General features: G+C 36.0%; 1 long non-coding RNA gene across 2 annotated transcripts; it reads left to right on the top strand.

Moving 5' to 3' along the window:
* The first annotated feature begins 11,938 nt into the window (after window positions 1–11,938).
* Window positions 11,939–13,909, top strand: LOC113303229. 2 transcript variants are annotated; one of them, XR_003337358.1, is made up of 4 exons: window positions 11,939–12,055; window positions 12,460–12,628; window positions 12,724–13,064; window positions 13,630–13,909. It is a non-coding gene; the product is annotated as an uncharacterized LOC113303229 (long non-coding RNA). The 2 variants fall into 2 exon arrangements; XR_003337359.1 differs by having other exon boundaries at window positions 11,950–12,055; window positions 12,385–12,628.
* The last annotated feature ends 261 nt before the right edge of the window (window positions 13,910–14,170 follow it).

Here is a 14,170-nt window from a genome sequence, read left to right as displayed (position 1 = left end):
GTACCACCAGTCTTCGATGGATCTAATTACTTATGGTGGAAAATTGCTATGCGAGCTTTTCTTTAAGCGCGTGATTTTCAATCATGCGAATATGTTGTTAATGGCTATAATGCTCCCGTTGTGGCAGTTGGAGATGTAAGCGTTCCCAAGGATATTGGTGAATACACCCTTGCCGAGATAAATGCTGCAAAGCAAAATTCCGGCGGTTTGAATGCCATTATACATGCCATCACCCCAAATATTCAGCACCATGTGTCTAATTGCACTAAGTCTAAAGAAGCTTGGGATATCTTAGAAACCGTATTCGAAGGTAACACCAGTGAACAGGAAGCTAGGCTTCAAAACCTTAATTCTGATTGGGAAAATCTTCGTATGGCCAATGAAGAAAAATTTGATGAGTTTAATCACAAAGTGTCTGAAATTGTTAATGCATCTTTTGCATTGGGTAAGACTATTCCTGAAATACACTGGTTGGGAAGCTTAAGATCTTTGATCATCAGCATTCATCCAAATCTAAGGATGTTGTGTTCAAAGTACTAAAGGACACTAAATTACTTGATAAAAGTAAAAAAGTGTATATCTCTGAAGACGATCACTCTGAGACGGATTCATCGGATGAAGATCTTGACAAGTCAGTCTCGATGATCACAAGACAGTTTAGGGATTCTTCTGCTGAAGAGAAGTAAACAGTTCTCCAGAGATAAGCCTAAAGCATCAGTTAAACCTCATAATTGTATTCCTCCTAAAAATAGGGAAACAGATGAAACTGATCACGAGGATATGTCTCAGTGCTTTAAGTATAAGGGATTTGGCCATTTTGCAAACGAGTGTCCAAATCGGAAGAAATACACTGGGAACAAAGGTCTTGCTGCAACTCTTGATGAAATGTATGATAATTATGATTCTAATGAAGACGAGAAATTAAGTGTTGCACTTCTTGGTGAAAATATTGATTTTGATAACTATAGCAATACATACATCAATCTCGATATTCTTTCAGAAGAAAGCTCAACCAATATGGAAGAAAAAATTGACCCAGTTTTTGGAAACTCTGTTTGTAATGTTTCAGGATCCACTATGTGTCTAGCTGCGTGCACATCTCTGATGCCTGAATATCATCCAAGATTGACGTGTTCATTTTGTTCTCAAAAGGGTCATGAACTATCAAGGTGTTACAAGTACAAACACCAATTGAGGCACATCAACAAACTTCAACAAAGATCAAATCGATTAGCAAATAAGCTTAAACTTGCCCAAAAGACTGCTGAGGTATGTAAGATTTTATCTTCTTCTAAGAAGTTAGTTTCCAAATACAAAACAAGACCATTAGAGATGAAAGTATGGTCAAATCATTTTGATAGACAGAAGTCTGAGGATTCCACTCAAGAGGAATATGGTGGACAAATTGTTGTTCACCACAACACAACTTGATTGTGTTGAATTGTAAATCTTGTCTCATGTGCCTGATCAAAAGAGACAAGATTGTGCACCTCTCAGGCTTTAGGAAAAGTTTTTTTTTTAGCTTTGTTCTTTCCTGTCTATCAATAAAGGAGGGTTCTTATCGATAATTATACTCTTTATAAGGATGAGAGTTTGTCGTGCACGAACCTGTTTAAAGGTTTCGAAACCCTACATTCCTTTTTTCCTTCCTTAAAACCTCTTTTTATCTCAAGACTACTTGTTGAGCTTAAATTGTGATTTCCTCTCAAAAACCCATACATTTATGGATACTCCAAGCATGATGTCTTCTGATGGAAAAGATGTTAATATGATTGCTAAGCCATCAATCATGAAGGAAAAAGAGAAATTTCCGTTGCCTCCTACCTTGAAGAGAAAAAGAAGGAATGTGAGGAAGCTAAGAGCCATACCTTGAAGAGAAGTTTTCTGATGTTCTTGAAGAGATGAAGGAGATGTGAAAGGAGATTCGTCAAATAAAGGCTTGCATGTTAAGATCTTTGGAAATTCAGAAGGCCCTGGTTTGACATCATCAGCCAAGATGGTTTGTTGGTATTGACTCCTTCCTCCACGAACCTTATGTTCCAATGGTTGTTGACGACAAGGAGTTCGGGAATGATAATGAATTTCTTAAAGATATAGTTGCCTAGTATATCTTCTTTTCTTGTTTTATTTATAAGAATAACTAGAGTTTGGAATAGCCATTATTGTGATTACACATAGCTATGTCCAACGTTTTCATCTTCATGTTTTAGGTTTATTTGTTTAAATTCTAAAAAAATTGTTTGGAAGATGATTTTTGCAGTATTAATCTTTATGGTTTCATATATTGCAATACTGTTATGGGATATGTGAGTTTGTGTCCGTGAACTATGATTGTCTCATACCTTGTCAAAAGTAAAGTCTTTCGTAAGTCGATATGCATGTATTGATAAAAGAGTGAATAGATTTTGACAAATACAAAAGTTAAGCCTATTATGTCAATTATTGATGGAAGATAGGTTAAAATCTTTTGTTTGCAATGATTATGTCTATTGTATGTCGTTATGCAAATAATGATGGAAAATAGAATGAATCCTTGTGTATTCCGCAGTATTGATCTTCCCTGATCCATAATCTTTTATGTATTACTGTGAGGCTCCATAAGTTTTCTTATGTTGAGCACTATTGACTAAGTTGATTACTTCTTATGATTAACTTAGTTATTGCTCCATAAATTTTCTTATGTCGAGTGTATTCCGATTAGATTAATTATGGTTCTCTTGTGATTAATCTAATTGAGTAATTTTGAGTCTCCATAAGTTCACTTATATTGAGCATTTCCGAATAAATTAATCATAGGTTCTCTTGTGGTTAATTTAATTGAGTATTTTTGGATTCAAATTCATATTCGTATGTGATTTTTTATGTCCAAAGAAATCCTTCTTTTCTTTCGAAATTAAGGTCGCTCTTGTTGTTCTTTCGGGTGACATTTTATGGGGGAGAGTTCTTTTGAACTTGCACTTAATTGCCATATATTTGTGGGGAGTGCGGCTGTGGAATATTATAGGGGTTATCTTGTATCTTTAAACTCCTTGATGAATGCATTTAGCTTCGGATTTATGATTGCATCTAAAGAACAAGTTGATATATGCTTTCTTTTAGTCATGAAATGTCTCTTTCGGAATTTCATTAGGATCCCGTTCTTGTACCTTTACCAATTTTGTTGACAAAAAGGGGGAGAATTAATATGTAGTTCACACTACAAATACATATGGTTTTCGGATCATTATGTAAGAGGGAGTGGTTTCCATGTGAGATGGAGTACTGACTAAGGGGGGGTGATACATATCACCATAGTATTGTTGTCAAAGTTGTGATACAATTGAACTTTGATGTTGTGTAATGATACTATGACATTGTATAACAATGATCGAGAACTCTTTTTTCTCATTGTTATAGCTACGGATTTTCAACAACGATGATGCTAAACTTACAACCTTTGGTATCATTGGACTACTTGGAAATAACGAAGATTTCGAGTATTGTTGAAGATTAGACATGTGGAATAGGAGCTTCAAAAATGTATTTATCTTTTTCGTATTCCATATGTATTAATAGTTTTGCCACTAAAATTGACAAATGGGGATATTTTTAGAGCATTTCTCGGTCGAACTCGCATGCGTTGCTATCTCAAGCATGTTTATCAATGTTAGTGATCAAAACTATAAGTGTTGATTTCTAGTCTACTATAGCTAAAGTCTCGGACTAGGATAAAAAGTGTAGTTGAGATCAAGAACTCCATGGCAAATCATTATACAAGACGAGAACTACTCAAGGAACTGGTGGAACTTCATCGACAAAAAGGTATGTGGAGACTTGAACTGATCTATCACTTAAAAGTCTATCTACTCTATCTCCTATTTTGAGACAAAAGTCGTTTTGCTATATAGAATTTGATTATACACATTTGGTATTTCGAGCCGAGTTTATCTCGCCTATCTATTTCTCGAAATATGTGTTGGTAAGCTTTTCGCTTTAGCCAAATTCATCTTTACCTAGTGACTTATGTCATGTTATGTTTTAATCATTTTGAAAATTGCTTTGACGAAAAATGGTTTGTGAATAACAACTATATAACGTCCTCTAATAATGTTTCAATGATTGAAATGAGAGTTTAGATTACATAATCATTGGTGGATATAAGCATTGTTGTGGAAACACATCTATGTATAAGTCCTATTCCTTGAACCGAAGTTTGCGAACTTTGTTGATCAAGAGAACCGGAATAGTGGCGTGAGCTAAGTACGCGAACTGGCGAAGTTCTCAAACCCGAGAATTTCTGCCGGAGTTTGTGAACTCCTTCCGGGAACTTAAGTCCGCGAACCCAGTCCGCGAACTTGAGTAGGTTATATCTAAAGATGATGATCGTGAACTTATTCTTATATAAACTAAGGAATGCAAGTGTAAACCGTGGCTATATAGTTCATGAACCGATTCAAGTGAATCACATCATCTTTGCTTCAATTGTGTCTTGTGTAATACATAAGATTTCCTTGCAATTGAACAACTCTCTTACTAGTTCATTTGAAGTCATTTGAACTAGTTATGGTGAAGAATAATATGGTTGATATGAAATGCTCATATGGATAACCATTTGGTTAACTATTGTTGAGCCAACAAATGTACATGTTTGGGTACGGTTACACAAACCTAGAAACGTGCATTTCATTTGTGTGTAACAAGCTAAGTTTTCGATCTAACGGTTGAAAGTATTAGCTTGAATCTAATCAGGTTTTCAACTAATGGTGAACATTGAATGCTTTGTTACTAAGCTAACATTGATTGCAAACCCTGATTTGAAAGACTATATAATGGAGAACTCTTGCAACTGGGAAAACTAATACCCACACCTTACGTGTGATACTAGTTGTAAGCTAGAGTCGATTCTCCTTTAACCTCTGGTTTTCTTTTCTCAAACCGGGTTAACGACTTAAAGACTTCATTGGGATTGTGAAGCCAGACCGATACTACTTTTTCGTATTTGTGTGATCTGATCTTGCATATTCTATCGTACGAGTACAAGTGTAATAATTGTCTTGAGATTGATATCTCCGATAGGCAAGATATAAAAGTAATCACAAACATCTTCGTCTCATCGTTTGTGATTCCACAATATCTTCTTTCGCCGTGTCGATTAAGATTATTGTGAGGTGATTGATAATTCTAGGATGTTCTTCGGGAATATAAGTCCGTGTTATCAATTGGTTCTTGTTCACCTTGATTTATCAAAAGACGGAACAGAAACTCTTGGGTATTTCTGTGGGAGACAGATTTATTCAACCTATAGACTTTTTTGTGTGATACATATTTGTTTATCAAGTCTCCGACTTTGGGTCGTAGCAACTCTTAGTTGTGGGTGAGATAAGCTAAGAGAATCAAGTGCGTAGTATCCTGCTGGGATCAGAGACGTAAGGAGTACAACTGTACCTTGAATCAGTGTGAGATTGATTGGGGTTCAACTACAGTCTAGTGTCTGTAGCGGCTTAATACAGTGTGTGTTCAATCTGGACTAGGTCCCGGGGTTTTTCTGCATTTGCGGTTTCCTCGTTAACAAAATTCTGGTGTCTGTGTTATTTCTATTCCGCATTATATTGTTTATCTTTGTAATTAAAATATCACAGGCTGTGCGTTAGAATGAATCAATTAGAATATCCTACCTTTTGGTTGTTGATTTGAATTGATTGAAACTTGGATATTGGTCTTTGGTACCATCCAAGTTATCTCTCTAGTATTTGATATAAAGACTCGCAGATTTCTTTTTGCTTGAGTATAAATCAAATCGAGAGATTGAGATATAAACTCTTTGATATACTTTTTATCTAGATTGAGTCTGACTGTCTAGTTGATTCTCTAGAAAGTATATTGGAGTTTGTCCATACAAATTGCTAAGCGAAATATTGGGTGTGGTTGTTAGACCCCCGCTTTTTCAGTAGTTGTTATAAATTTGATGTTGAAATCCATATTGATTACCACTATCATACGATGATTGGTCTTGTACATCGTACATGTTATTTCTATAAGGAAACATGACAACTTATAAGATTGAAAGAAAATCTAAAAACAAAAACAAGCTAAAGAAATAACAAATCAATTAACAACCGCTCCCCTGCAATGATGCCAAAATTTGGTACTTGTCGTAAGTGCAACAAATTAATAATGATATTTCCCACTAATTAACTAGTTCTATAGCGGTAGTAAGGATCGTTCCCACGGAGAGCTGTGTAATTGGTAAGTTATTTGAATCAAAAAAATAAAGTAAAAGACATAGGAGGATTGGATTATGGATTAATGTAAATAAAAATAAACAAATAAGAAAAGAAAGAAACGATCAAGGAGTCCTTAGGCTTTACCAAGCGTTAACCGAGTTAGTGTACTTATATTTCGTTAGAATCATTCATCACCAACCGTAGAATAACAGCTAGATCGGTGTTATCCCCAAAAATCCTTTTATCATTGGATACAAAAGTTCTCAACTACCAAATTCTATTCGTTTGAACCACCAAGTAGTAAATCACTCAAGGTGTAATCAAATGGAGCGCTTTAAGCTTTTTGAATTTAAGTTGATCCCAGTTGTTGAGCTCGTAGATCAAGTTCCATTTGCTGATGTTGTTGAAAAAGTGGGGGTCTAACAACCACACCGAAGACTTTGCTTAGCAATCTGTATGGACTAACTCCAATATACTTTCAAGAGAATCAACTAGACAGTCAGACTCAATCTTAAGAAAAGTATATCAAAGAGTTATATCTCAATTCAATCCGCAATCAAACAAATAGAATTTGCGATCCCGATTGAATATAAGAAATAACTTGGACGATATCAAATACCAATATCCAAGTGTCAATCAATTTAATCAACAACCAAAGGTTGGATTCACAATTGATTGAACTTACGCACAACCTCTGATATTTCTATTATATAACAAAATATAATGCGGAAAAAAAATAACACAGACACCAGAAATTTTGTTAATGAGGAAATTGCAAATCCAGAAAAATCCTGGGACCTAGTCCAGAGTTGAATACCACATTGTATTAAGCCGCTACAGACACTAGCCTACTCCAAGTTAACTTCAGACAGGAATGTAGTTGATCCCTAACCAATCTCACACCGATCAAGGTACAGTTGCGCTCCTTACGTCTCTGAATCCCAGCAGGATTCTACGCACTTGATTCCCTTAGCTGATCTCACCACAACTAAGAGTTTCTACGACCCAAAGTCGAAGACTTGATAAACAAATCTGTCTCACACAAAAAAGTCCATTGAATAGATAAATCTGTCTCCCACAAACAAACCTATGAGTTTTGTTCCGTCTTTTGATAAATCAAGGTGAACAGGAACCAATTGATATACCAGACTTATATTCCCGAAGAATAGCCTAGAAATATCAATCACCTCACAATAATATTAATTGTATGGTAGTGAAACAAGATATTATGGAATCACAAACTGTTAGAGCATAAATCGGTTGAACCCACCAAGCGTTGGTATGTCAAGTTTGGTTGTCATATTTTAGTGAACCAAAACTCATTTAAAGAGTCGCTTGATTATTTACTAGAGTCAACTTCATATAGGTTAGCTAGAAAGTTAATAGGTTATGTGATATACAAGTATTGCTCGAAGACTTGAAGAATGTGAAGAAGTAGGAGCTACAACGACGATATCATCCTTCCTCTTGAGGTTAGTAATATTTGACTTGAACTTTTTTATTCCCTAATGTATCTTTCAAGTTATGCTATATTGAAAACATAATCGTGAAGATGTGAATGATTATACTCTAGTTAGACGTGGTATTAAGGAATACAATACGAAGTATAACGCTTATCTTTTGAACTTCGTATGTAAGACATCGACATAATCGTATGAATGCTATTGTGATTATGTATGGGTATGGGTGAACATTCGTCCTAGGAAACAATGTTTTACATTCGTTTAAAGGAAGTAATTTCATAAACTTGTTTTGTGAATCGAACGGGAAATCGCTAGGCTTATTGGTATTTTTATTCATTGCAAATCTTTGGATAACCAATATGTGTGTTTAGTATAACCGCTCATGACTTTTTTATGTTCTTCGTAAAACTATTCACAGGGCCTGACTTATGTATCTGTATGACTTTTATTAGTGAAACCAATCTTAAGTAATCACCTGAGATGGTATGATCGATATTTGTAATTGGTGTGACCATTCGTAGTCATTGGGTAACCGATCCTAGAACTTGGTTGGGACTAATCACAAGACGTGTAATCGATCCTTGTAGTAGGTTAACAAGTTTTAGTTATTGGTGTAACCGATCCTATAACTTGTGCAAACGATCACAAGTAAGTACCATATATAAGTGGTAACCGATCCTAGTACTTAGTTAATATTATTTTGGAAACTAATGTGACCGATTCTAGTAGCAACTTGAAGGTAGAACCGTGAAACCCATGATCAGTGATTTAATGTATTTGATCAATCACATAGTTCTTGGAAGTCAGATGAACTAATTCTAAACTTGTCTGGAAGTGTGGGAAATCGGTTCCAAGATTATAAATATGAAAAAGGATTTACAAAGTTAAGATGTCGACATGCTTTGAACATGTGCAGTAATTCTTATTTATTATTGTTCAAAGCTATTCCTTAATAGCCAAAGGTGAATCCCGGATCGAAATAAATTGAGAATCTTTTAATTATGGTTTTTAGTTTTATATGCTTTTAATTTCCAGCAGTTAAATACATATCTTTGTGGATGGGGAAAAACAATTTGCTGATTGTTAAGGAAATGAAGAGACGAGCGTGCGAACAAGACTCCTCAACCGAGCAAACTGCTTATCCTCACACAAATGCACTACAAAGGGAGTGCTTGAATTCGAGAGATCAATCTGTAAGACTCCGGCCTAAACCAAGTCAATGGACGTTCCAAAGTCAATTCGGTCACAAAGAGGGATATGGGTTGATCTGTATGAGGGAAGCTGATAATTGTGTGAGATTAATGATGATCAATGATTGTGATGTGTTGTGGGTTTCTGCAAAATTGATGAACTGCTGAGTGTTGAGTTCTGTGAATAAGTTTCAATCGAGTTATTGTGTAGATGAATGTCTTCCTTTGTCCTAGATTTTGGACTTATTTATATTACAAGAATAATGAACACATTGATCCCTGTAAGTGTGACGGTTTCTTGAGTGAAAGAGTGGAAAGTTGGAGATCGTGGTGAAACCAGTTCCAGGTCGTGCGGAGACTTGGTTAACCGTCCACCCACTACTTTGTAACTCCTTCAGCCGTTTGCACGACTCACTCACATTTCTCATCGTGGATGAACACACGTGCCGTAGGCCGCCATACCAAAACCCTAATTGATATCCCCCCATGTGACGTGATTGATGTCTCACGATTTGTGGAGTCTGCAAGGCAGACGTGTTTTGATTAGTCGGTTATTGACTGATTAAACAGTGAGTCTAAGTTTTGTTGAATTGAGCATGATTAACGAACGCTCAGTGATTTCATGGATTGAACATGTCTGTTGAGACGTACAGTCTTATGTTATTGCTCGTCTGGGCGAATATTGTAAATTCGAGCAACTGAGGAAGTATTGCTCGGTTCGACGAATTAGTTGGATCAATATTCGAGCAATTGAGAAAGTATTGCTCGATTCGACGAATTACCGAATATTGATAGTTGGATAAATATTCAAGCAACTGAGCATGTATTGCTCAATTCGACGAATTACTGAATATTGATAGTTGGATCAATATTCGAGCAACTGAGCAAGTATTGCTCGATTCGACAGATTATTTGTTGGTAACGTGACCCAATAAAATATTGGTAAATCACTAAATATTATATGATTAATCCAAATGTTGATTTCCGAATCAACATAAATTTATTAGTGTCTGAACTTGCTCAGAATGATGATTTGCGGAGCGTTTGTTCGAAACCCTAATTTTTGGTCAATTGTTTGTCAATTGATGAACTGCTGAAAATAGGTCATGAGTGAGGGAGGGAGGGACCACATGGGATGATGGACGTCCACGTAGTACCCAAGTGCTCGTGCGAGCATGCATCATGGTTTGTTGACCAATTGATGGAAAGATGATTAAATGCAGGTTTAATCATTTATTGAAATAGTACTCGATTCAATATTAGGTGGTAAAACCTAATTTATGGAGAAGTGAGGACCGAACAAGAAGGTATGGGACCGACCCTTGGTGGTTGTGGGACCAGCTGATGGTCGTTTGAGCAAGTTCCAAGTTGATTGGAGAGAGTTTGGACCCAATTATGAACAATTGCGCAAATTAGGTCAAAATTATGAAAACGTGTGGGACCGGCTTCTTGCAAGCCTTAAGAACGCTCTTGGTCGGTCAAGGGAGGATGCCCATGTCACCATAATGCACGTGTCTCAGTCCTGAGAGTTTCAGTATTTTCTGGTGTGCGTTTGAGCAATATCTTGGATTTTCAGAAGAGTTTGATCTTTGACTGAAATTCTTGATTTTGCTTGAATGAGCAAGTAGAACTTTGCTCGTTTCATCAATATTTTGAGAATATTAAAATAATGATATTTTAATATTTCTAGTGAATGACCTAGTCGGTCATGTGACCATTTGACCTTTTGGTCTTTCCATAGTTTGAGCAATATTTGAGAAAATATGAAGAAACCATGATTTTTGCTCGAACGGAGGAGTTTCATGAGATGAGGGAAATAATAATTATGAAAGATTAGGGATTGTAAGGTATGGGACCGTCCACGGCTAGGGCATGGCTGGACGGCTAGGTTCCCCTGTCCCACGACTCATTTTCCTATTTTATTATTATTTCTCATGAAACTGTGAAAATATGGAGAAACCGTGAGTTTTGCTCAAACGAGGAAAGTTGACTGAATTTATGAAGATAATAAAATAAGGAAAGATAATGGAAGAGGCATGGGGACCGGCCACGGCTAGGGAATGGACGGCCGGTGGGCCCGGTCCCTGGGCGCCTCCTTATTATTTTAATATTATTATTTTCTCTCTCCTATTTTGTGTCGAATTCCTCGTTTGTCCATACTTTTGAATGCTCGTGCGTGCATTCAGGTGCTCGTTCGTGCATCATTGTCGAGTACACTTGCACCATTTTCTTGGGGCTTACTCAGTGATGGTCCGGATGCCCGGTTGTTGAGTATTTATTACTAATTTATGAAATTCAGTGGATAATGATACATGAAATTGAGTAATAAAGGTGAGTAGTTATTTATTATCAATCCATAGGATCAACCGTGGATTCGACCATGGATTCAGAATAATAAAATGAGTCGTTGCATTACCATCCCATGGGATAGTGGATTTGACCATAGAATCGGAGTAATAAAATTATCCATTACCATTCCATGAGATCAGCCGTGGATTCGATCATGAAATCGGAGTAATGAAATTATCCATTACCATTCCATGAGATTAGCCGTGGATTCGATCATGAAATCGGAGTAATGAGATAAAATGATTATCTATTACCATTCCATGGGATCAACCGTGGATTCGACCGTGGAATCAGAATAATGAGATAAAATAGATTATCTTCTAGGAATTCAGGGGTGAATGTCACAGTAGCATTAATCTATTGCAGAAGGGATATTATCCGGTTAAAGCGTCATACCCATTCTGAAAGGTGCATGGTCAGGTGCATGGTCAGGGAACAACGAGTGTTACCGACGTCCTGAAGGCGTTTTGCCCTCTCAATTAGGCCTGTCAATATATGTCCGATATTCGAAATTCGTTTCCGATTATTCGAGATCCTATAGGATTTTATCTGTTTTATCGGATATCGGATACAATATATGATATATTATCGGATATTTGTTCCCTAACCTATCGGAATCGGATTAGGGTATATCCTTTTGGTTAATATCCGATATCCGATAGGGAGGGGCTTATTTGTAATTTAGCCTGACCATATTACTAGAGTCGAGACTCGAGTAATCTAAGACTAAGAAGAGTACTTCCTTTTTCAGTTTTTTTTTTCCTTCTCCTCTCAGTTCTCGCCTCTCCACTCTCTGTTACAGTGTTAATCAATCTTCTTCCCTGTTACAATCACTCAATCTGTCAATCAGGTATTGATTCAGTCGCCATTCAATGTTAATTTCTATTTTAATTTGTTCGATCTCTGATTCTCTGTGTTCGTTCGATTGTTATAAAATTAGGGTTTTTGTTGTTACAAAATTAGGGGTTTCTTCTGTTGGTGATACTCATGATTAATTAAAAACCCTATAATTAATTGATACATCAGGGGTGGTGATACTCATAAATCATGATTAATTGAAAACCCTAAAATGTTTTTTTTGGTAATAATGATTTGTGGGTCTGAAAACTCCAATTGGTAATAATAGAGATGGATGGCAGGATGGGTTTTCTTGATGGTTGTTCTCTTTTTTTCCTATAGATTTCAGATATTCAAACTCCAATTGTGTTTGTTGAAATGAAGTTTAATTCTGTTAATAAGTACATGGTTTCTCAGAATATTATGAGGAGTTCCCGCCGATATTTGGTAAACAAGAACCTGATCGTCAGCAGTTTCCTTAGGAAAGGGTAGGAACAATTGGTTTTACAGTTACAAATCCAAAGATCTACTGTCAATGAACGATCTCTGTGGATCATGCTAGGTGTGTCGAGATTGTAAGTGAACGGTATGATCGAACTTCCTTATCAGAAACCCCATTTGTTGTTAATTTAGATGTGTATAAAACAAAATAATTCAATGTTAGCTTTTCTCATTCCACAGAACTTTGAATTCTCAATTCAACAAAGGAACCTCTTAGGCTCCTTTTTATGTCTGTAACATGCTCCATTGCAAGAAGATTTAACAATCCATCGGGATGTTTCGGGGAACACAAATGCATTTCTCATGCATACATGGAGATAAAGCTTGTATTATAGATTCTGTTGTATAACTGTTTTTCCTTTAGCGAGACTTGACTATTTTTAAGCTTGTGATTTCAGATCAAGAAAAAAATACTAGTGAAGGGATTCATCTTGGCCTGGAGAAAGAGTCCCAAGTAAGCAAAGTTGGTGGTGAAGTTGCGACTCCTGCTGCCGAAAAGCTACAACAAAACTCCTACTCAGGTACTTCACCTTCTTAATTAGTTTAAGTATTGTTTCTCTACATTTGGAGTTGTTAAGTTCTCGTTGTTTTTCCTTCCTGCCTCTCTTTGTTAACCTCATAAGGTCTTATGTGTGCATAGCTATCTGATGCAGGACTGAGATTTTAGGCAGTATGGTGTGTTAAATGATGTTAGTTAAAGATAATAACCTACATTAGCATATGTTGATTTCCTTCACTTTTTTGTTTCGTTAGCACTTAGCATATAGATAATAAATGGCATAACTCAACAGTTTCCTTCATCTTACTCTCTTTGGCATCCATATATGCTTTGTACTTCTCTGCGTGATCTTCTTTAGCTGTTGTATATTGTAACTCTAGTTTATTAAAATGACTCTCATCATACTTGTATTCTTCAGATGCGTTCTTTGGGTAATCGTTAGTTATGAACCTAACTAAATTCACGAATTCTCGTTCTTTTATTAGTTTACTATGAACCTGAACACACTTGCATGGGGCCTTATTATGTTCCTCATCTAAAATGTTGTAGTTTGTTGACTTGTTGTAACTTGTAAATTTGTAATGCAGATATGGAAATTGAAGAATGAAGACAAGAGAGTCAGAGACAAGAGAAGAGAGTGACAGATTAGTAGATTACAGATAAGAGTGACAGATATTAGATACTTATCATACTTAGTGTTTCTAAGTTTCTTACTTTCTTAAGCATTTGCTTTTTTGTTTTTCTCCATGTGTGTGAGAGAGTAAGAGACATAACTACTTAAGAGTATGTTTTTAAGATTGTTTATGTGTTTGAAGACAATTTGGATGGTATGTTTGAGAAATATGACTTAAATTTCACTTCTGAATATGTTTTACAGGTTTTTTAGATTTTTTTTTTGTCATAACCGGATATTATCGGATAAATATCCGATATCCGATAGCTTAACCTATCGAAATTGATATCTGACTTTGATATCATATAGGATATTATCGGATATCGAATATCTGGTAATGCTTAACCTGTCGGATATCGGATTTCTAAATACCCGACGAATATTATTCCATTGACAGGCCTACTCTCAATAATTATGTACGGAGAACTGATGAGTGCTAAAAATTGTATATTTTT

This window comes from Papaver somniferum, chromosome 8 (genome assembly GCF_003573695.1).
Source record: "Papaver somniferum cultivar HN1 chromosome 8, ASM357369v1, whole genome shotgun sequence".
In the NCBI taxonomy this organism is placed as follows: Eukaryota; Viridiplantae; Streptophyta; class Magnoliopsida; order Ranunculales; family Papaveraceae; genus Papaver; species Papaver somniferum.
The sequence above is the reverse complement of the archived record's forward strand: the minus strand, read 5'-3'. Positions and strand labels throughout refer to the sequence as shown.